Source organism: Anomaloglossus baeobatrachus, chromosome 5 (assembly GCF_048569485.1).
Source record: "Anomaloglossus baeobatrachus isolate aAnoBae1 chromosome 5, aAnoBae1.hap1, whole genome shotgun sequence".
Lineage (NCBI taxonomy): Eukaryota > Metazoa > Chordata > Amphibia > Anura > Aromobatidae > Anomaloglossus > Anomaloglossus baeobatrachus.
In genome coordinates this window covers 76828182-76852998 of record NC_134357.1, presented here as the reverse complement: position 1 = coordinate 76852998, position 24817 = coordinate 76828182, and the positions used below count along the sequence as shown (strand labels likewise).

The following is a 24817-nucleotide window of genomic DNA, read 5'->3' as shown; positions in this document are numbered from 1 at the left end:
GGGGACTTCTGCGCGCGGAGAAGGAGGGGTCTTCTGCGCGCGGAGAAGGAGGGGGTCTTGTGCGCGCGGAGAAGGAGGGGGTCTTGTGCGCGCGGAGAAGGAGGGGGTCTTGTGCGCGCGGAGAAGGAGGGGGTCTTGTGCGCGCGGAGAAGGAGGGGGTCTTGTGCGCGCGGAGAAGGAGGGGGTCTTGTGCGCGCGGAGAAGGAGGGGGTCTTGTGCGCGCGGAGAAGGAGGGGGTCTTGTGCGCGCGGAGAAGGAGGGGGTCTTGTGCGCGCGGAGAAGGAGGGGGTCTTGTGCGCGCGGAGAAGGAGGGGGTCTTGTGCGCGCGGAGAAGGAGGGGGTCTTGTGCGCGCGGAGAAGGAGGGGGTCTTGTGCGCGCGGAAGTGCTGTAGTGTCAGCTGATCACCGGAGCAATGAGCGTGAACCTGACCCTGGATGGCCCCATAGTAATTAATAGTAATAATGGCTGTTCCTCAGGGATCAGCACAGACCATTGGGCTTTTCTTTCTGATCCATCGTGGCCGGGGTCAGGTTGGGACCTTTTGGTTTTATTACAAGGTCCGGACAAGTTCTATAACATCTCATGCTCTTTGCTGGGGATACAATCCGCTGCGGCACTAAACAGACTTGTAACCAGACTATGTAGGGCCATGAAGCTACTCGTACACATAGGGTTAATGTGTTGGCCAAAATGACACATTGTCACCATTTTGTTCACCCATCATCTGGAAATTGTGGGTGCTGGCAGCCGGCCAAACATGAGATGTCAGGTTATCTTTGTTTTTCTCATTTTTTAGCCCAAACTATAAATGTAATGTATGATGTGGGTGATCGGTGACAACTGATCTTCCCTATCTGCTAGTTTCTTCTGGCTTGTCCATGGTCTGATCGTCCGTTCCATACTTATCGAATATTCGGTGAGGAATTTCAGTATAGGGAGGTGAATGAGGCCCTGTTGTGTTTGTGGTTGCCGGCCTGTTAATAGCCTGTTTAGAGACCGACCCTTCTTCAGAAGTGCACTATACTGCACAATCTGTAATACATAATTCAGTACGCATAGGCGGCCATTGTTCTCAGCAGCACAGGTACACAGGACGATGCGCTGACGAGAAGCGATCATCTTTTGTGCAGCCCAAAATCTCATTTCACCTGACGGTCAAGGGTTCTTTTCGTTTGTGCTGTCTAAACAGACCTGACTATCATTGTGAAACGAGCTGTCCCAGGAATATTCATTACTGATAATTGTGCAGAGTAAGTGGACCTTTAGGTTTAAACAGAAGCCTAAAGTCACATTCAAACATCAGTTTTTCTCGTCCTTGTACTGTAGGTTTAAAAAAAGGCAGAAAATGAATCCATAGAGTTCAGCTGTAATATTCTCATCACTCGTCTGATAAAAACGCACGTTTTTAATGGTCCGTGGTGTGCGTGTCATGTGTGTGTTCAGCGTGTGCTGTTTGTGATAGCACACTGACAGCAGGAACTTCTATACTCACCTGTTCCCGGCGCTGCTGCTTCCAGGTCTGCGGTGCAGTGAATATTCATGGACATAATGAGCGGGCCAAGTGACAGCAGCGCTGAAGACAGGTAAGTATAGAAAGTTCACAGACACGTGTTTTCTCTGGTGCATGTCACACGGATCATATCAGAGTGCGGTCCGTGTGACACCCGTGCTGCTGGAGAAAAAAACAGACATGTCGCCTTGTGGAGCACACACACACAAACACGAATGGTCCACACGTCTGTGAGAAAACAGGGCTCTGTGTGCAAACCCATTGACTTGTGTCCCCGGGATGTATGGAAACAAATCTGACAAAACTCTGCAGAATTGAGTCTCCTTAAAGGGGTTATCCGGCTTCTTTTGACTTTTTTTTTTATATTACCCTATTGGGCTACATTGGGGCAGGTAAGTAGATAGAGACCACTTACCTGTCCTGCTATCAGCCCCTCTTCCCCGGCTCAGAGTGGTCATGTGACCGCTCCTGCCGCGATTTTGCTGCTTTTGGTCATTTCATGTCAACATGGGCAGGACCATGTTGACATGCAAATCTGGAACAGCATGTTGCCGCCCTGCTGGGAGGGTACAGTACGTGGAGTCCCCGCCCCCTTCCCTGCACCCTCCCACACATTCCCCCGCACCTCTTACTCTCCCCGCAACCTCCCCCTGCACTGCTGTGGGGTCCGTGACCTGGGGGCGGGGCCTGGCGGCGGCTGCCGTGGTGTCAGCTCCAGCAGCGGGCCCCTGCTCAGGATCGCACATTCAAATATACCGGCATCACAGATCACAGATGCCGGTACATTTGAAAGCGCTGATGAGAGGGAGCGCAGCGCTGCTTCTCATCACTGCCCGTGCAGTCTGTGTCTGACAGATCAGGACTGCGGTGACGTCACTACTGTGCTGATATGTCCAGACCAGACAGCGCGCGAACGTGCAGGAGCGGCGGGGAGCGAGGACGGGTGAGTATGTATTCCCTACATGTGTTCCCTATGGGGGTAGGGGGTCAGTACAGAGCGCTGTGTGTGTGTATGTGCGTGTGTGCGGTGCAGAGCCATATGTGTGCGGTGCAGAGCCATATGTGCGCGTGTGCGGTGCAGAGCCATATGTGCGCGGCGCAGAGCCATATGTGCGCGTGCGCGGTGCAGAGTCCGATGTGCGCGGTGCAGAGTCCGATGTGCGCGGTGCAGAGTCCGATGTGCGCGGTGCAGAGTCCGATGTGCGCGTGTGCGGTGCAGAGTCCGATGTGGGGCTGTTATTTGCAATGCTGTAGTGATACCAGGTCAGGTGCTGGGGAAGAATACTGACATGGAATGTGTGTGCAGGGGGCGAGGCTGGACACTGGGGTGGGGCAGGGGGTGAGGCTGGACACTGAGGGTCGGGCGGTGACAGCTCTGACTGAGGTTTTGCACAGGAAGTGGTCATGTTTGCTGGAGCTGAATGTAAACAAGAAGCTGCAGAGAATAAAGGGTGAATTCAAGAGGAACAAAAGTTAGAAAACAAAAAAATAACAATGTAGGTGTGATTTATATGACAATACAGCACAGATTAGCTTACCAAAAATTTTTGAGTTTATGTCGGACAACTCCTTTAAGTACAATGATTGATTGGTCTCATTGAGAGAAACTAAATTATAATTTTGCAGTTGTGATACCTTTTTAATGGATAACTAAAAGTACCAAAAGTTTGGAGACTGCCTCAAATTTTGTTTTTTACAGAGTTTGCTGCTTTAGTATTTTTAGTTATATGTTGCTATGGTTACTGAGTTATAGTTATAAACTTTTCACTAGTTTTTAAAGTTTTACTATCAAATTTCTGCAAAGACTCAATATTTACAGGGCGAGCCTAAAGGCCGCTTTACACGCAACGACATCGCTAACGAGATATCGTTGGGGGTCACGGAATTCGTGACGCACATCCGGCCTCGTTAGTGATGTCGTTGATCGTTGACACGTCGTTCTAATCCCAAATATCGTTGCTGGTGCAGGACGCAGGTTGTTCGTTGTTCCTGAGGCAGCACACATCGCTACGTGCGACACCCAGGAACGAGGAACATCACCGTACCTGCGTCGTCCGGCAACGAGGTGGGCGTGTCTTTTCTGCGGCTGCTCTCCGCCCCTCCGCTTCTATTGGACAGCTGCCGTGTGACGTCGTTGTGACGCTGCACGAACCTCCCCCTTAGAAAAGAGGTTGTTCGCCGGCCACAGCAACTTCGTTAGGAAGGTATGTGCGTATGACGGATACTAGCGGTTTTGTTCGCCACAGGCAGCGATTTGCCCGTAACGCACAACCGACGGAGGCGGGTGCGAACACTAGCGACGTCGCAGCATGTAAAGCCTCCCTTTAATTTTTCAAGACTTTGGCAATTCCCCCTGACCAGCTTCTGTGCCAAATCCTGACTGATGACAATCCAGTCTTGCCTCTCAGACCTTGCAATTTATCACAATTTGTTTTGTTTTTGGTTTTTTGGCCCACCCGCTTTTTGAGGATTGACAACAGGTTCCTAGTTTTATTAAGATCTGAGGAATGTCTTGGTCATGGACCCAAAATTTTTATACTTTGTTCATCACCAAATTGCTTCTGGTTGGAAAACAATCTGCAGTACGTCAATTGTTGGGGGGAGGGGGGGTTCTTCCTGCGTTTTTTTAGTCCTTCCAGACATTGATTTCATTATAAAAAATGTATGGTACAAAAACATACTAAAATGCATGTTTTTTTATTTTGCTTTTTTTTGCCAGAAGGTGCAGATTTCATGCAGAAAATTTCTGCAGCGTGTGCACATACCCTTACGTTTTTGACACTGCGTGTTTTTGCTTTGTCAGAAAATGCAGTGTTTTACAGTACAAGCAAAGTGGATGGGATTCAAATGTCCATTATTTTTCTTCCACTACATAAACTGACCTGCGGTGCGTTTTTCCAGGCCGCAGCATGGCAATTTGTCAGTGCAGAAATTCCTCACAAACTTTTTTGAGATGCGGAAAATCTGCAGGTAAAAACAGTGCATATACAGTACGGACCAAAAATTTGGACACACCTTCTCATCTCTAGAACAACTATTAAGAGGAGACTTTGTGCAGCAGGCCTTCATGGTAAAATAGCTGCTAGGAAACCACTGCTAAGGACCGGCAACAAGCAGAAGAGACTTGTTTGGGATAAAGAACACAAGGAATGGACATTAGACCAGTGGAAATCTGTGCTTTAGTCTGATGAGTCCAAATTTGAGATCTTTGGATCCAACCACCGTGTCTTTGTAGAAAAGGTGAACGGATGGGCTCTACATGCCTGGTTCCCACCGTGAAGCATGGAGGAGGTGTGATGGTATGGGGGTGCTTTGCTGATGACACTGTTCGGGATTTATTCAAAATTGAAGGCATACTGAACCACCATGGCTACCACAGCATCTTGCAGCGGCGTGCTATTCCATCCGGTTTGCGTTTAGTTGGACCATCACTTATATCTCAACAGGACAATGACCCCAAACACACCTCCAGGCTGTGTAAGGGCTATTTGACTAAGAAGGAGAGTGATGGGATGCTACGCCAGATGACCTGGTCTCCACAGTCACCAGACCTGAACCCAATCGAGATGGTTTGGGGTGAGCTGGACCGCAGAGTGAAGGCATCTCTGGGAACTCCTTCAAGACTGTTGGAAAACCATTTCTGGTGACTACCTCTTGAAGCTAGTCAAGAGTGTGCAAAGCAGTAATCAAAGCAAAAGGTGTCTACTTTGAAGAACCTAGAATATAAGACATAATTTCAGTTGTTTCACACTTTTTTAAGTATTTCATTCCACATGTTTTAATTCATAGTTTTGATGTCTTCAATGTGATTCTACAATTTTTAGAGACATGAAAATAAATAAAGCTGTTTGAATGAGAAAGTGTGTCCAAACTTTTGGTCTGTACTGTTCATTTTTAGTGCGTTTTACGCAACGCAAAGGCACGCATCTAAACAAAACCTATCGGGGATCAATAAAGTTATTTGAAGCACGGGCTGCAGGTCAAACAGGAACTTGTCCAAAGCAGAGTTCAATGTCTGAATACACACAAACACACATATACAGACAAAACCCCCCCATAAACATAGCTAGATAGATGATAGATATTCTGCAACTATGTAATGTTGCAACACCCCCACATATTATACACTTAAACCCTTTGGTGACTTTCACGTGGCACTAAAGGATCTTTAGCCTGATTTAACCTAAAAAGTATAGAATTTGAAAAAAAAAACTACATTGGTCCTCCCTTTCCTCCTTTTTTAATAACCAGCAAAGGTAAAGTACGCAGCTGTGGGCTGATATCAGGTTGGCAAGAACCATGGTTATTGGGCCCTCCTCAGCCTAAAATTAGCAGCCTGCAGCTGCCCCAGAAGTGGCACATCACACTAGGTACATTAGATGCTCCAATTCTTGTGCTTTGCTGACTTTTCCTGATTGTCCCGATACATTGGCAATCGGGGTAATGGTAGTTGGGCCCGATGTCAGCTGGCTTCAAGCCCAGAGGTCAGTAATGAAGAGGCATCTATCACAGACCCCCCCCCCATTACAGACCCAGTAAGTAAAAAGAGAAAAACACACACAAATATTTTGAGACCCCCCCCCCATTTTACAACTTGCTCCCCTCAATGAATTCATCTACAGGGGTGAAGGGAGCATATTGGCGCCACAGATATGTCACAACATTTTATACTTTTGGGTGGTAAAGAAATAATAATTAAATTTTTACCACTAAAATGTTTTAAAGGGAACCTGTCAGCAGAAATTTCGCCCAAAACCTAAAAGATTCCCCCTCTGCAGCTCCTGGGCTGCATTCTAGAAAGGTCCCTGTTATTATTGTGCCCCATGTGAGACCAAAATAAAGACTTTATAAAGTGGTACCTTTTTGTATGCAGATTCTGTAAATGTGACACGGGGGCGGGCTGCCTGATGGCCGTTAGTCTGCCTCCTGCCGCTTTAGGCCGTCCCCCATCGCCGATTTCCATAGCTATGGACGCCGCCCAGTGCTCCACAGGTCCCCGCACATGCCCAGTGCTCATCTCTCGTGGATGAGCACTGTGCCCAGTGTCACCGCTGGTGACGTGCGCGCAGGCTTTAGATTTTGGGCGGTGCTGTGATGTTTATTACCAAGCAACCGCCCATAATCGCGAGACCGCGCTTTCCCCCTCGGCGTCCTTCGTTCTGCGCAAGCGCGGTGCTGCTGACCCCACGTCACCTCCTATCTATTTCCTGCCTCAGGGCAAGATGGGAAGGAGGTGACGTGGGGTCAGCAGCACCGCGCTTGCGCAGAACGAAGGACGCCGAGGGGGAAAGCGCGGTCCCGTGATTATGGGCGGTTGCTTGGTAATAAACATCACAGCACCGCCCATAATCTAAAGCTTGCGCGCACGTCACCAGCGGTGACACTGGGCACAGTGCTCATCCACGAGAGATGAGCACTGGGCATGCGCGGGGACCTGTGGAGCACTGGGCGGCGTCCACAGCTATGGAAATCGGCGATGGGGGACTGCCTAAAGCGGCAGGAGGCAGAATAACGGACGCCAGGCAGCCCGCCCCCGTGTCACATTTACAGAATCTGCATACAAAAAGGTACCACTTTATAAAGTCTTTATTTTGGTCTCACAGGGGGCACAATAATAACAGGGACCTTTCTAGAATGCAGCCCAGGAGCTGCAGAGGGGGAATCTTTTAGGTTTTGGGCGAAATTTCTGCTGACAGGTTCCCTTTAAACTCAGATTTCCAAATTTCACAAGGGGAATAGGTACAAAAAAAAGGCCCCCATGCATGTTACACAATTTATCCTTAATGTGGCAATAACAAACATGTGACTGTATAGTACTGCAGGGCTCGGGAGGGAACGAGCGCCATTTGATTTTTGAAGCACAGATTTTCGTAGAATAGTTTTATGGATCCATTTGTAGAGCCCTTAGTGTCAGGTCAACAGAAACCCCCTCAAGTGACCACATTGTGGAAATTGCACCCCTCTGGGAATTTCTGTGGGTGTAGTGACAATTTAGTGTCTGGAAAACATCCATTGAGTCAAACACAGTGAATGTTGCAGAATTAAAAATTGCAAATAAGCCATTGTAGTGCCCAGTACATTTTAGTGCCCATACATTGTGCCCAGCTCGTGCTTCTGGAAACCTGCACTCTGTAAATTAAGCGGGCTCTCCCCACTACAACAATGCCAAACATGTGCAAGCTAAGTGTGGTTTAGGCACATTAGGGGGGGGGGGCGGTATTTGGATTTGGGAGCGCAGATTTTGATGGATTTCTTTTTTAAGGGGGGAGCCATAGCGTTTTCCCAGAGCCTTTGTGTTACCAGTTACATGGAAGCTCCCTATATTTCCATTAACAGATGACAGATCTGAGTGGGTACTTGTGTTTTTGTGGGTTGAGTTGAATATTTGGCGATTTAGGTGCAGAACATTTTGGATCAATTCACCTTTACCCTGTGCTCTATTCTGAGCACTTATATTGGGGTTTCCATGTACATCTCCGAAATACGTGATTCAGGTGAAACCCTCGACGGATCCATTCACTAATGAGCCAGCAGAGTTACTCCGGACTTTGTTTGGCCTCTGTTCAGCGGTGTTAAGGCCGCTTTACACGCAACGATATCGCTAACGACATATCGCTGGGGTCACGGAATTCATGACGCACATCCGGCCTCGTTAGTGACGTCGTTGTGTGTGACACGAGCGACCACTACCGATCCGAAAAACGGCAAACATCTTTGATTGTTGACGCGTCGTTCCTTTCCAAATATCGATGCTCATTTTAGACGCAGGTTGTTCGTCGTTCCTGAGGCAGCACACATCGCTACGTGTGACACCCCGGGAACGACGAACAACAGCGTTCCTGCGTCCTCTGGCAACGAGGTCAGAGTGGCGTGAATGCGGCTGCTCTCCGCCCCTCCGCTTCTATTGGTGGGCCGCTGTGTGACGTCGCTGTGACGCCGCACGAACCTCCTCCTTAAAAAAAGAGTTTGTTCGGCGGCCACAGCGGCATCGTTAGGAAGGTAAGTATGTGTGATGCACACTACCGATATTGTTCGCCACGGGCAGCGATTTGCCCGTGACGCACGCACAACGGGGGCGGGTGCGATCGCTAGCGATGTTGCAGCGTGTAAAGCGGCCTTTAGTATTTTCAAAGGTGAACACATCTGTTGGTGACCACACTTTTGTGCACGCCTAAAAAGATGGACACCGCCATGGATTTCTAGTTGGGAGTTTTGTCTGAATCACGTTTTTCAGAAATTTACACGTAATCCCCAGTGTAAGTGGTCCATATAGAGCACTGGATAAATAAGCGCCATTACGTACTACGGTCTTTGGTAGGCAGAATGAACAAATCAACAGCAGTTGAAGAATTGGCTTTTCTTTGTCGCTCCATTGGGAGACCCAGACAATTGGGTGTATAGCTTCTGCCTCCGGAGGCCACACAAAGTATTACACTTTAAAAAGTGTAACCCCTCCCCTCTGCCTATACACCCTCCCGTGCATCACGGGCCCATCAGTTTTTTTGCTTTGTGTTGAAGGAGGCACACATTCACGCAAGCTCCACATTTTAGTCAGCAGCAGCTGCTGACTTTATCGGATGGAAGAAAAGAGGGCCCCTAACAGGGCTCCCGGCATGCTCCCTTCTCACCCCACTATGGTCGGCGGTGCTGTTAAGGTTGAGGTACCCATTGCGGGTACAAAGGCTGGAGCCACATGCCGTTATCCTTCCCCATCCCTTAGTGGCTCTGGGAGAAGTGGGATCCTAACCGGTCACCATGCACTGGGACCGGGCTCCCTCCGCAGCCCCTGGGGGAATCTGACGGACAGGAGACCGGGTATCATCAGGGACAGGCCCTGCTACTCTGAGGTACTCTGTGTCCCCTTGGGGACGGCGCATAGAGCGCCTGTGTAACAGACGCTGCAGCGGCTGCTGTGTGTTTTGTGTCGCCGGGACTACCGCGCCGACCGCGCCTGTTGGCCGGCCGCGTTACTAACTTTAGTCCCCGGCTTCTGCGGCCTAGTACCGCATACTTCCGCCCCCGGGCCTGCCAGTCAGGGGTAAGGGCGGGACGCTAGACTAGATGTCAGCGGTGAGGGCTGGAGCATACTTAGGTATCCTCCTCCCCCCTCACTGAGCACCGTGGGGCACCAGATTCCCGCACTTTATGAGGCACGCCCACGGCTCCCTCCTCCTCTGAGAACGCTGGCAGCCATTGTTATCTTCACTTCTGCCGGGGGAGAACTTCAGACCGAGCTCCACAGCTCTGGGAGGCCCAGGCAGGGGACGCCATAGGGGAATCTGGTGGACACACAACCGCTGAGGGCGGTCGGTAAGCCGCACCGGTTACCAGGTGCTGGCCCCCCTGGGTGCCGAAGTGTGTATATATATATATATCCATATATTGTATACATTTGCTCTGTTCGGCCGCATTATTTGCTTTTGGCTATATACCCTCACTGATTGCTCTAAGAGGAGACAACAGCATGTCGTCCGCAAAAAGCAAGGGTGCCAAGGCACAGGCTTATTTTGCAACCTGTACCTCTTGTGCGGCTATGTTACCTGCAGGTTCCACCTACCCTCATTGTGTGCAATGCTCGGCCCCTGTGACACTCACTCAGCCGGAGCCTCAGGCACTGGTGGGACCCACGGCCCAGGTAGAACCACCGGCTGCCACTGTCCAGGTGGCAGGGACAGAGTTTGCAGCGTTGGCTGAGAAACTTTCTGAGTCACTTTCACAATCCATGGCTCAGTCTATGGACAGATGGTCTGCGAAGATACTAGAAGCTTTGCAGTCCAGACCGGTAACACAGGCCCCGGGCACTGTTGAATCATTGCCCCCAGGACCCCCTCGGTCGGCGCAGCAAAGTGCTCCTGGGGTGACTCCTAGGTCCCACGGTGAGGACTCCGACACGGACCGCAGTCCCAGACCGGCTAAGCGGGCTCGCTGGGAACTTCCCTCGACTTCATCACACTGCTCAGGGTCTCAGCATGAGGACTCTCTGGAGGATGAAGCGGAGGTGGCAGATCAGGGCTCTGATCCTGACGTTGCTCTCAATCTTGATACACCTGAAGGGGACGCCATAGTAAATGACCTTATAGCGTCCATCAACCAGGTGCTAGAACTTTCTCCTCCAACTCCACCGATAGAGGAGTCAGCTTCACAGCAGGAGAAACACCAATTTAGGTTTCCCAAACGTACACGGAGTGCGTTTTTCGATCACTCCAACTTCAGAGATGCGGTCCAGAAGCACCGAGCATTTCCGGACAAGCGCTTTACTAAGCGCCTTAATGACACACATTACCCCTTCCCCACTGACGTAGTTAAGGGTTGGGCTCAGTGTCCCAAGGTGGATCCTCCAGTCTCTAGACTGGCGGCTAGATCCATAGTAGCAGTGGCAGATGGTTCATCGCTCAAGGATGCCACTGACAGGCAAATAGAGCTCCTGATGAAATCCATCTATGAAGCCATAGGCGCGTCTTTTGCTCCGGCATTCGCAGCTGTATGGGCACTCCAAGCTATCTCAGCTTGTCTGTCTGAGATTAATGCAGTCACACGTGCCTCTACTCCGCAGGTTGTGTCTTTAACTTCTCAGGCGTCGGCTTTTTCGTCCTACGCCATGAACGCCGTCCTGGACTCTGCGAGCCGTACAGCGGTAGCATCCGCCAATTCAGTGGCAGTCCGCAGGGCCATGTGGCTACGCGAATGGAAGGCAGACTCTGCTTCCAAGAAGTTCTTAACCGGTTTGCCATTTTCTGGCGACCGTCTGTTTGGCGAGCAATTGGATGAAATTATTAAACAATCCAAGGGAAAGGACTCGTCCTTACCCCAGTCCAGACCAAATAGACCTCAGCAACGGAAGATACAACCGAGGTTTTCGGTCCTTTCGGCCCTCAGCCAGGTCTCAATTCTCCACGTCCAACAGGCCACAGAAGGGCCAGAGGAACTCTGATTCATGGCGGTCTAAGTCACGTCCTAAAAAGACCGCCGGAGGAACCGCCCCCAAGGTGGCCTCCTCATGACTTTCGGCCTCCCCAAACCGCATCCTCGGTCGGTGGCAGGCTCTCCCGCTTTTGCGACGCCTGGTTGCCACATGTCCAAGACCGATGGGTGAGAGACATTCTGTCTCACGGTTACAGGATAGAGCTCAGCTCTCGTCCTCCGACTCGTTTCTTCAGAACATCTCCGCCCCCCGAGCGAGCCGATGCTCTTTTTCAGGCGGTGAACACTCTGAAGGCAGAAGGAGTGGTGATTCCTGTTCCCCCTCAAGAATGTGGTCGCGGTTTTTACTCCAACTTGTTTGTGGTGCCAAAAAAGGACGGATCATTCCGTCCCGTTCTGGACCTCAAACTGCTCAACAGACACGTGAAAACCAGGCGGTTCCGGATGGAATCTCTCCGCTCCGTCATCGCCTCGATGTTCCAAGGAGACTTCCTAGCATCAATCGACATCAGGGATGCTTATCTCCACGTGCCGATTGCACCAGAGCATCAGCGCTTCCTGCGTTTCGCCATCGGGGACGAACACCTTCAGTTCGTGGCACTGCCTTTCGGCCTGGCGACAGCCCCACGGGTCTTCACCAAGGTCATGGCAACAGTGGTGGCAGTCCTACACTCTCAGGGACACTCGGTGATCCCTTACTTAGACGATCTTCTAGTCAAGGCACCCTCCCGGGTGGCATGCCAACACAGCCTGAACACTGCTCTGGAGACTCTCCAGAGGTTCGGGTGGATCATCAATTTCCCAAAGTCAAAATTGACACCGACCCAATCGCTAACTTACCTTGGGATGGAGTTTCATACTCTCTCAGCGATAGTGAAGTTACCGCTGGACAAACAGCGTTCACTACAGACAGGGGTGCAATCTCTCCTTCGAGCCCAGTCACACCCCTTGAGGCGCCTCATGCACTTCCTAGGGAAGATGGTGGCAGCAATGGAGGCAGTTCCATTTGCGCAGTTTCATCTGCGTCCACTCCAATGGGACATTCTCCGCAAATGGGACAGGAGGTCGACGTCCCTCGACAGGAACGTCTCCCTTTCTCGGGCAGCCAAAGCCTCTCTTCAGTGGTGGCTTCTTCCCACTTCTTTGTCGAAGGGAAAATCCTTCCTGCCCCCATCCTGGGCTGTGGTCACGACGGACGCGAGTCTGTCAGGGTGGGGAGCGGTCTTCCTCCACCACAGGGCTCAGGGAACCTGGACTCCGACAGAGTCCTCCCTTCAGATCAATGTTCTGGAGATAAGGGCAGTATATCTAGCCCTAAAGGCGTTCCAGCTGTGGCTGGAGGGCAGGCAGATCCGAATTCAGTCGGACAACGCCACGGCGGTGGCGTACATCAACCACCAAGGCGGCACACGCAGTCGTCAAGCCTTCCAAGAAGTTCGGCGGATTCTGCTGTGGGTGGAAGCCACAGCCTCCACCATCTCCGCAGTTCACATCCCGGGCGTAGAAAACTGGGAAGCAGACTTTCTCAGTCGCCAGGGCATGGACGCAGGGGAATGGTCTCTTCACCCGGACGTGTTTCAAGAGATCTGTTGCTGCTGGGGAACGCCGGACGTCGACCTAATGGCGTCCCGGCACAACAACAAAGTCCCGGCATTCATGGCACGGTCTCAAGATCACAGAGTTCTGGCGGCAGACGCATTAGTTCAGGATTGGTCGCAGTTTCGACTGCCTTATGTATTTCCTCCTCTGGCACTGCTGCCCAGAGTGTTACGCAAGATCAGGTCCGACTGCCGCCGCGCCATCCTCATCGCTCCAGACTGGCCGAGGAGGTCGTGGTACCCGGATCTGTGGCATCTCACGGTGGGTCAACCGTGGGCACTGCCATACCGACCAGACTTGCTGTCTCAAGGGCCATTTTTCCATCTGAATTCCGCGGCCCTCAACCTGACTGTGTGGCCATTGAGTCCTGGATCCTAGCGTCCTCAGGGTTATCTCAAGAGGTCATTGCCACTATGAGACAGGCCAGGAAACCAACGTCCGCCAAGATCTACCACAGGACGTGGAGGATCTTCTTATCCTGGTGCTCTGATCAGGGTTTTACTCCCTGGCCGTTTGCCTTGCCCACTTTTTTGTCTTTCCTTCAATCCGGAATGGACAAGGGTTTGTCTCTCGGCTCTCTCAAGGGACAAGTATCGGCACTTTCCGTGTTTTTTCAAAAGCGTCTAGCCAGGCTTCCGCAGGTACGCACGTTCCTGCAGGGGGTTTGCCACATAGTCCCGCCTTACAAGCGTCCGCTAGATCCCTGGGATCTTAACCCCTTCACGACCGGCCGATTTTTCGCTTTCCGTTTTTTTTTTCGCCATTCTTTTTCTGAGAGACGTAACTTTTTTATTTTTCAGTCAATATGGTCATGTGAGGGCTCATTTTTTGCGGAACGAGCTGTACTTTTAAATGAAACCATCAGTTTTACCATATTGTGTACTAGAAAATGGCAAAAAAAATCCAAATGCTGAAAAATTGCAAAAAAAGTGCGATAGCACTATGGTTTTTGAGATATTTTATTCACTGTGTTCACTATATGGTAAAACTGATGTGTGGGTGTGATGCCTCAGGTCAGTGCGAGTTCGTAGACACCAAACATGTATAGGTTTACTTTTATATAAGGGGTTAAAAAAAAATCGGAAGTTTGTCCGAAAAAAGTGGCGCACGTTTTACGCCATATTCCGTGACCCGTAGCGTTTTCATTTTTCGGGATCTTAGGCTCAATGACAGCTTATTTTTTGCGTCTCGAGCTGACGTTTTTAACGGTACCATTTTTGCGCAGATGCTACGTTTTGATCGCCTCTTATTGCATTTTGCGCAAAAGTTGTGGCGACAAAAAAACGTCGTTTTGGCGTTTGGAATTTTTTTGCCGCTACGCCGTTTACTGATCAGATTAATTGATTTTATATTTTGATAGATCGGGCGTTTCTGAACGCGGCGATACCAAATGTGTGTATATTTTTTATTTTTTTAACCCTTTAATTTTCAATGGGGCGAATGGGGGGTGATTTGAACTTTTAGGTTTTTTCGTTTTTTTTTTAATTTTTTAAAACTTATTTTTTAACTTTTTTTTTTTATTTTACTAGTCCCCCTAGGGGGCTATTGCGATCAGCATTCCGATCGCTCTGCAGTATCTGCTGATCACAGCTGCAAGGCTGTAAACAGCAGATACGCTGTCTTTCTCTTTTGCTGTGCCCCGGGCACAGCGAAAGTGAAACCAAGTCAGGTGTAGTACAGGAGTCATCACATGACCCTGTGCTACCATGACAACTATCGGGAGTCACGTGATTGCGTCACGTGACTTCCGGTATCGGGCGGTAAGGAAAATATTACCGCAATCGCGCTTATAATGGCGCTGTCATGTATTGACAGCGCCATATAAGGGGTTAATCGGCACGAGCAGATAACGATTCTGCTCGTGCCTAGCAGGCACACATCTCAGCTGTGAAAATCAGCTGAGATGTGTGCCGATCGCGGCATGCTGCCGCCGGAGGACCGCGGGCAGTAAGATTATGTCATTTAGGACGTAATTTTACGGCCCGCGGTCGTTAAGGGGTTAACAGGGTGCTAACGGCTCTTCAGAAACCACCTTTCGAGCCGATGAGGGATGTTTCTCTTTCACGCCTTTCGCAGAAGGTGGTCTTCCTAGTGGCAGTCACATCACTTCGGAGAGTGTCTGAGCTAGCAGCGCTGTCATGCAAAGCCCCCTTCCTGGTGTTTCACCAGGATAAGGTGGTTCTGCGTCCGGTCCCGGAATTTCTCCCTAAGGTGGTATCCCCTTTTCATCTCAATCAGGATATCTCCTTACCTTCTTTTTGTCCTAATCCAGTTCACCAATGTGAAAAGGATTTGCACTTGTTAGATCTCGTGAGAGCACTCAGACTCTACATTTCTCGCACGGCGCCCCTGCGCCGTTCTGATGCGCTCTTTGTCCTTGTCGCTGGCCAGCGTAAGGGGTCGCAGGCTTCCAAGTCAACCTTGGCTCGGTGGATCAAGGAACCAATTCTTGAAGCCTACCGTTCGTCTGGACTTCCGGTTCCTTCAGGGCTGAAAGCCCATTCTACCAGAGCCGTAGGTGCGTCCTGGGCATTGCGGCACCAGGCTACGGTTCAGCAGGTGTGTCAGGCGGCTACCTGGTCGAGTCTGCACACTTTCACGAAACACTATCAGGTGCATGCCTATGCTTCGGCAGATGCCAGCCTAGGTAGGCGAGTCCTTCAGGCGGCGGTTGCCCACCTGTAAGAGGGGGCCATTTTACGGCTCTTTTTATCGAGGTATTCTTTTACCCACCCAGGGACTGCTTTTGGACGTCCCAATTGTCTGGGTCTCCCAATGGAGCGACAGAGAAGAAGGGAATTTTGTTTACTTACCGTAAATTCCTTTTCTTCTAGCTCCTATTGGGAGACCCAGCACCCGCCCCTGTTCCCTTCGGGCTGTTGTTCTTTTGTGTACACATGTTGTTCATGTTGAATTGTTCTTTGGTTCATGGTTTCAGTTCTCCGAACATCCTTCGGCTTGAGTTTACCTTAGACCAATTTATAAGTTTCCTCCTTCCTGCTTTGGCACCAAAACTGATGGGCACGTGATGCACGGGAGGGTGTATAGGCAGAGGGGAGGGGTTACACTTTTTAAAGTGTAATACTTTGTGTGGCCTCCGGAGGCAGAAGCTATACACCCAATTGTCTGGGTCTCCCAATAGGAGCTAGAAGAAAAGGAATTTACGGTAAGTAAACAAAATTCCCTTCTTTTTTTACACCATTCACCTTGCAGTATCGGTGATTTGGCGGCCTTCTTCCTCAGGTCAGTATGATTACAGTGATACCAGGTTTTTTTTTTTTAGGTTTGGCTACTAACGCGCTAAACAACACTTTTTTTTTTTCTGAAAATAAAGGTTTTTTTTGCATCACTGAATTTTGAAGGTCATAGTTTTTGTTTTTTTTTTCCTTTTTTATTTATTTTTATTTATTTTTTAATTTTTTTGCCGACAGTCATGTGAGGGCTTGTTTTTTCCGGGATGAGTTGGAGTATTTATTGGTATCATTTTGGGTCACATAACGTTCTTTTGATCACTTCCTATTCCGCTTTTTGTGAGGCAGAATCCAGAAGAAATAGCAATTCATGAATTGTTTTTCTTATTTATTTCTTTAACACCGTTCACTGTGCCATAAAAGTGATAAGACAACTTTATCAGTACGATTACAGCGATATCACATTTCTATAGGTTTTTTTTTAATATTTTGCCGCTTTTACACCATAAGGCTATGTGCGCACTGGAAAATGGAATTTTCTCAAGAAAATTCCGCAGGTATTCAAAGATTACCGCACCCGCGGTAAAAAAACCGCGGCAAACCGCACCCGAAAACCGCATGCGGTTTGCTGCGGTTTTACCGCGGTATTGTTCGCGGTATTGCCGCGGTTTTGCCGCGTGCGGGTTGGGATGTGCTTTATTGCATTCAGTGCAATAAAGCACATTGAAAAAAGAAAAAAAAAAAGTCATTTCACTCTGAGATAGATAGATAAAGAGACAGAAGAATAGATAGAGGGATAGATAGACAGACAGAGGATAGATCGCTGCATTTCCCACGGTCGGCAGTGAGTTCACATTACCGGCCGTGGGAAATGACCGGTAATTACCTCTGCTGTCTGCTGCATTCATTCAGCGCTGTGACAGTCGCGGCTGGATGTAAGCAGCGCAGGAACTGTGGTTTACGTCGGAGCTTTGTTTCGGGAGGGGTTAATAAAAGGGTGAACGAGGCTTGTTTGTTTTATTTAAAATAAAGGATTTTTCTGTGTGTTTATTCACTTTACTTACGGGTTGATCATGTCAGCTGTCACATAGACGCTGCCATGATCAAGCCTAGAGTTAATGGCGGCGATCCGCCACCATTAACCCCTTGTATTACCCTGACCACCACTGCTACACGGCGGCAGGAAGAGCCGGGGACACGCCGGTGCTGCCGCATAATGCATGCGACAGTCCCGGGGCAGCTGTGGCTGATATTCTCGGCTGTGGGAGTGAGGCGGGGGACATTAACCCTGCCCCTCTCCCTCCCCAGCCTGAGAATACCGGGCCGCCGCTGTGTGCTTACCTTGGCTGGACGGTAAATATGCAGCGGAGCCCACGTTCTTTGTTTTCTATATTTCCGTTTTCTTTCTATGTGTGTTCTATGTGTCTGTGTCTGTGTTCTATGTGTGTGATGTCTATGTGTGTGTGATCTGTGTTTGTTTACTCTCTGCTTTGCTTCCTCTTCCTGTAATGACATCACTTCCCTGCAAAACCGCAGACAAGCGATGTACATTACCGGAGGTAAACCGCGAAATACCGCAGGGAATAACGCAGGAAAACGCAGTGAACCGCACAGAATTTGCTGCCTGCGTTATTCCCTGCGGGATTTCATGATTAACATTGGAGTCAATGTAGTGAAATCCCGCAGCGACGTGCGGAAAAGAATTGACATGCAATTGTTTTTGCTGCAGGATTCCCGCAGCAAAACATGCAGCTGTCAAATTCCGCTTAGTGCGCACAGGATTTTTTTTGCCCATAGGTTTTGCTGGTGATTCACTGCAGAGATGTTATGAACATTTTCTGCAGCGAAACATGCAGCAAAACCGCGAAAATCCGGTAAGTGCGCACAGGGCCTAAAAGCTATTTTGTGTAAAAATTAAAAAAAAGTTTTGAGTTGCAATATTCTAAGAACTAGTTTTTGTTTTTTTTTAGTTTTTTTTGGTTGACGGAGCTGTATGGCAGCTTGTTTCTTGCGGGACAAGATGATGTTTTCAGCTGTACCGTTTTTATTTATATATGCTTTTTGATCCCATTTTATTTCACTTTTTTTGTCAGCTGTATGATTAACAGCTATAGTTTTTGCTGCTTTTTTTTTTTTTTTTTACCATGTTCACCATATAAGTCTATGGGAACCAGAATCTGGAGGTTAAAAATGTTCTATGCACCTGCACGCTTGTATCTGGAGAGTGTGTGCTGCCAGGTGATGCGAGGCGAGACATGTGCGAGTCATACGGCTTTTGCATACCGAAAGGCCGGAGTCACACTTGTGCGAGTCTCGCATCACATCACCCGGCACTTCCTGCCGCTCTCCAGACACGCGCGTGCAGCTGCATAGAACTACATGCAGCCAACCCTCGCAAGTGTGACTCCTGCCTAAGAGGGAACCGCATGCAGCTTTTTTTTTTATTTCATTTTAATTATTTAAATAATACTGGGGAACGCAATTTTTTAGGAGTTAGGTCAGACAACTGTTCTTAATTTTTGGATGCTGAATCCAGAAATGATCTCAGTTTTTCTCTATCACGTCAAGTTTTTGAACTATAGGATTTTTGTCTTCTCAAAAATATGTAAACTACTGTACCTAAAAAGTGGTTTTTTTTTTTTTAAATAGCACAAATATGAACAAAAAATGAAATATATAAGAAATAGGCATGACAAATATGTTTTTTAACACTATCATGTTTTTTGCAAAGGATATAGATATATATATATATATATATATATATATATATATATATATATATATATATATATATATATATATATATATATATATATATATATATATATATATATATATATATATATATATATATATATATATATGCAGGCATTTAAGGTAAAAATGTACATTTATAGCTTTTTCTGGAGTGTTTAACTTGAGGACAATCACGTTTGATGCTCCAGCAATAGTCAGCCATCATATGTCCATCCCATCTACCCTGGTAACGGTCCTCCATAACCTTCAAATCTTGGTGAAATCGTTCACCTTGCTCATCGCCAACAGCACCAAGATTTTCTGGAAAGTTGGCAAGATGGCAATGCAGAAAATGTAGTTTAATACTCATGTTGCAACCAAGCGCTTTGTAGCTCTCCAATAGTTTCTGAACAATTTCTTTGTAATTACTTGCACGTGTATTTCCAAGAAAGATCTTGACGACGTCTTTGAATGATAACCAAGCATTCTTCTCAAGATCTGACATAGTCCCGGTGAAATGTTCATCTTTGATGAGCTGTCGAATTTGTGGACCATCAAACACACCAGCCTTGATTTTTTTCAATGGACAGTCCAGGAAGTGCCAACATGATGTACTTAAAACAGTTGCCGTCAGTTGGCAATGCTTTTACAAATTGCTTCATGAGACCTAGTTTTATGTGCAGAGGTGGGAATAGTATATTCTTCCTGTCAACAAGTGGCTGATGTAGAATGTTAGGATCTCCAGGTTTAAGACCAGATCTTGGAGGCCAATTCGACTCAACCCAATGCTTTTCTCGAGCTCTGCTGTCCCACATACAGAGAAAGCAGGGATACTTTGTGTACCCACGTTGCTGACCAAGAAGGAAGCAAACCATTTTAAGGTCAACACAGATGATCCAATTGTGTGTGTCATATTTCAATAACTCAATAACTCTCTTTTCATCTCCATGTTCTTCACGAAGAGAGACAGAATGCCCAATAGGGACTGCACCAAATAAATTGCCATTGTGTAGAAGGACACACTTAAGACTCCGCTTTGAGCTATCAATAAACAGTCGCCATTCATTTGGATTGTACATTGAAAAGCCCTAATTCTTGTAGTAAACCAGGAATATTATGGCAAAACACAAAACCGCTGTCACACCGAAAGTACTGCAAAAATGTACTTTCTCTAGTACGAAAGTATGATACCTTCGCTCCTTGTTCAAGTAACTGTTTCTCATTCAGCCTTGATGCTAGTAATTCTGAAGCTTTTTTTGATAAGCCCAATTCACGTGCTAAATCATTTAACTCGTGCTGATCAAATCCCTTACGAACTGAATCCTTGTGAATTTCAAATTCTGCATCATTGCTGTCACTGTGTTCGTCAACATCACTCAGAACTTCTAGAGATGGTAGCTGTTCAAAACTGGCACTGGAATTTCAGCTGAATGAGGCATTGGTCTGATAGCTGACCGGAGATTTGGATATTCTATTTTACTTTTATTTTTCCTGTTAAATCCTGATGTTTTCACTAAACAGAAGTAACAGTCTGTGGAATGACTTTTTTGCTCTCTCCACACCATGGGGATACCAAATGCCAACTTTTCACGTGTTCCTTTGGTCCACATCCGTAAACTCTCGACACACTGCTTGCACACTATGTGAGGGGCCCATGGCTTATCTTGATCACCGAGTTTTACTTTAAAATATGCAAAATATGCTTGTTTGACCACTGCACTGATGTTTGCCCTTTGAACTGGAATGGTGAAAACACCACAAATATAGCAGAAGGAGTCAGGGTTGTTTAGGCATTTACGACGAGAGGAAGAAGGAGCAGACATGATCTGAAACAAAGGAAATATGTACATAAGTAAATAAAACACTGAGATGGAAAGTTACAAACTTTGAAAACTAACAAAGAAAAAAATCATAAAAGATATATAAATTACAACTAAGCGCCTAAGGAGAAAAGCTATCACAAATCCTATTTATTCCTACTAACATACATTTTTTGTGTAAAGATATTGATAATCATGACGTATTGGGAGCTGCACACACCTCTCACCACACTGTCTCAGTTGTGACTATTACAAGTTGCCACGTAGCTCTATATGAGTCGAATTGTACTTAGATAACAAGTCTTATTACAGAAATCAGTGCAATTGTGCTTCTATGGCAGGTAAGTTGAGGAGGAAAAACTTGACGTGATAGAAAAAAAACTGACTACATTTTTGGAATCAGCATGCCAATTTTGATGTAAATCAGCTCAAAAACCTAACTCAACAGAATTTTTTTTTCAAATTGTTCCCCAGTGTAATTTAAAAAAAAAAAAAGATGTGCGGTTCCCCCTAATTTTCATATCCAACCAAGATAAATCTGATAGCTGGGGTTGTATTCTCAGCCTGGGGAGCTGCAGCCTAAAAATATCAGCCTCCAGCTGCCCGGAATTGTCGCATCCATTAGATGTGACAAACCCGGCGCTTTATCGCCTCTTCCTGAATGCCCTGATGCAGTGGCAATCGGTGTAATAAGGGGGTTAATAACAGTGCACAGCTGCCACTAAGCCCTAGATTAGTGATGGAAGTAAATAAACACAGACACCGAAAAAAATTATTTGGAGTATAATACAAAAACCACCCTCTTTAAAAACTTTATTAACCCCAACACACCTATGCAGGTCTGAAGTAATTCACACGAGGTCCTAAGACAATTCAGATCTGCTATATCTGAATATCACAGCGAGTGGCCATAGAGCATGACTGCCTGCTGTGAGTGCAGAATGAATGAGCCGCGATGTGCAGTGACTGGATGCAGGGAGGCGCGTAACACAGGCTAGAATTGCGTCTGACTGCAACCAGTCACAGACTCCATGCAGGCTGGTTGGCGGGGAAAGCCATGCATATGAAATGAGTGGCACAGGGAGGCCACAGGAGCATCGTACAGCAGTGCGGGAGCAGCTCACAGCCAGGCCGGAGCCTCGGTGAGTATGAAGCGCTCGCTTCATTTTTATTTTCTTGAGTGCTGGATCCAGATCAAACACCCGGAATCCTGGGCCTGGATCCGGAACCTGGGCAACTTTGAAACCGCGCAGATCCGGACTTTTTTTGTGTCTGTCCACCCACCCTAATAGTGACTGATAAATTCTGCAAGAAAGAAGCAGATTTCTCTGATAAGATATATTACATAGTTTCTTATTTTCATGTGTCCTATTGATTTATCAAATAAAAAAAAAGTGGTGGTGGAGCGGGGTCGCAGGGGTGGTGGTGGACCAGGGCGATGCTGCGAGCCGTACAACGGGTGTCCCAGATGCTGTCCCAAAAACTGTCGGCGGTGTGGCCTTCAAAGAAATGGCGCCCGAAGTTGGTGCATGCGCAGATTTAGCTATCAGCTCAATGAGAAGCCAAAATCTCATCTGCGCACGTCCCACCTCCAGGCGCCATTTTCCTTAAGTCCTCTGCCTGGAGATCAGGGGTTTGGAGGTGGCACGCGCACAGAAGAGATCTTGAGGCGAGAGCTCCATCTGCGCGTGCACCAACTCCAAGTGCCATTATTTGAAGCCACTTCAGCCCCTGCACAGCGCCAGCAGCCCCTGCACAGCCGCCCCAGCACATCGCCCGCAGCCCCAGCACAACCGCCGCAGTACAGCGCCCGCAGCCCCAGCACAGCGCCCGCAGCCTAGCCGCCGCAGTACAGCGCCTGCAGCCCCAGCACAGCCGCCGCAGTACGCGCCCGCAGCCCCAGCACAGCCGCCGCAGCACCGCGCCCGCAGCATTGCCCCTGCCTCCTGCTACCCCTCTCCACCACCTCCCGTTAAGCTACATTCGGGTTATAAAATGTACTTACTAAGCTGTGTGTTTCAATAAAATCCAGTGTTTTATCAGCAGGAGATAATCACTACAGGATTAGGTGTCTCTTGCCTACTATCCAACTTCTCTGTATAACCCCGCCCCCACCACTGGATTGGTAACTTTCTGTCAGTCTACACAGAGCTGCCAATCGGTGATGTGGGCGGGGTTATACACAGCCCAGCATTCCGAGCTCTGCTAGATCGGCACCAGAGAGTGCAGGAATTGTATCAAAATAACAGAATATAGACCTGCAAGTGATACATCGCTGGAATCAGGATCTCAGCCCCTACATTATGTTGCTCTCAGATTACACAACATAAACCCGGTGACAGATTTAAGACCGATCATCCACAGTTTGTCCATTTAAGCTCCAGACTTTCCCAACGGATTATGACTTTGCAATTCATACAGTGAATTTTTGGTAAAACCGCACTGTTTTTACGCTTCTTCTGCACCCGATATGTCCAATATGGCCGCACTCTTACACCTGTTACGTGACTGCTGCTCATGCAGTTCCCTGATATGATCATTGTAATGGCTCCTTGTGTTACAGCTGGACATATGGCCGTGGTGCAGAGCAGCTATGTATCTGATCTATCGGCTAAACCACCTCAGTACTTCATACCTTTTTCTGGTCACGTGAATTGGATTTCAAGATCCGATAGAAAACAAAGCCATGGTGTATTTTATTCCTCGCCGCCTCACACGTTTCACAACTTGTGTATCCCGGGACACATGTGAGCTCTGGCTGCCCACACAATGACCGTGTGCTGTTTTCTATCCAGGAAGCTAAAATCGGGTCTTTTCTGCTGATTTAACGCCTTTTAGCAAAAAATTAATTTCTGGGCTATAAACGTTCTTAGATAATAATTGAGTTCAGCTGTCCATACCTGACTTCACACTACAGTCACAACCGGGGCTTCTGACTGCAGCGATGGCTCGTCAGCTCTAAATCAGTCCTATACCGAAAGTTCAATAAGAAATGATCATAATGTTCACTGAGTATACAGTGTGTCCACCCATATCCTGTCCACCGCCATTAACTTGAGAACGGCAGCAGCTATAGGCATAGAAGTGGTGTCTAGGTATAGTAAAGTAGCCATGTGAAACACAATGAAACCACCTATAGCGCCACCTGGTGGAAAACAACGGAGTTAGCATTTTTATCTCAAAAACGGAACGAGAGAGAAAAAAAGTGAATTACAAAGTTGTAGGGCATCATCAATTCAATACGAATCGACACCTTGCATACAGAAATGCTTTGATTAGAATGTATAAAACTCACAAGGCTGCGGACATGAAGCAATACCTCATGGAGACCTTCCTACAAGTCATTGGGAATGGTGGCTTCATGGAGTGGCCTCCACACTCACCTGACCTGACCCCATTGGACTTCTTTCTGTGAGGTCACATCAAACACCAGGTGTATGCGACCCCTCCACCAACATTACAGGACCTACAACGACGTATCACAGATGCTTGTGCAAACGTGTCACCTACCATATTGTACAACGTGCAGCAAGATACAGTATGCTGTGCAGAGTCCAGATGCGCATTGCAGCTGACGGGGGCCACTTTGAGCATCAAAGTTAAATGAGCACCATATGCGTGACCAGCATTCAATGTTTGGGGGGGGGGGTCATGGGTTTCATATCATAGCATTTCTGTATGCAAGGTTTGGATTCGTATTGAATTGATGATGCCCTACAATTTTTTAATTCACTTTATTTCTCTATCTCGTTCCGTTTTCGAGATAAAAATGCTAACTCCGTTGTTTTCCACCAGGTGGCGCTATAGGAGGTTGCGTAGCGCATGGCTACTTTACTATACCTAGACACCACTTCTATTCCTATAGCTGCCGCCGTTCTCAAGTTAATGGTGGTGAACAGGATATGGGTGGACACACTGTATAATTACTATTGATCCCTGACTACATTTGCCATGGTGTGTATGGGAGAGGTATCACAATGGATTGTAGTTTAAAAAAAAAAAGCAAGCAAACAAACAAAAAAACTTTTACTTTCTATAC

The 24817-nt window shown here is 47.8% G+C and overlaps 1 protein-coding gene across 1 annotated transcript in view; it reads left to right on the top strand.

The window, feature by feature from the left end:
* The window catches only part of ARL3 (ARF like GTPase 3), an 89800-nt gene that overhangs the window by 634 nt on the left and 64349 nt on the right, over window positions 1–24817 (top strand). The window lies entirely within an intron of this gene.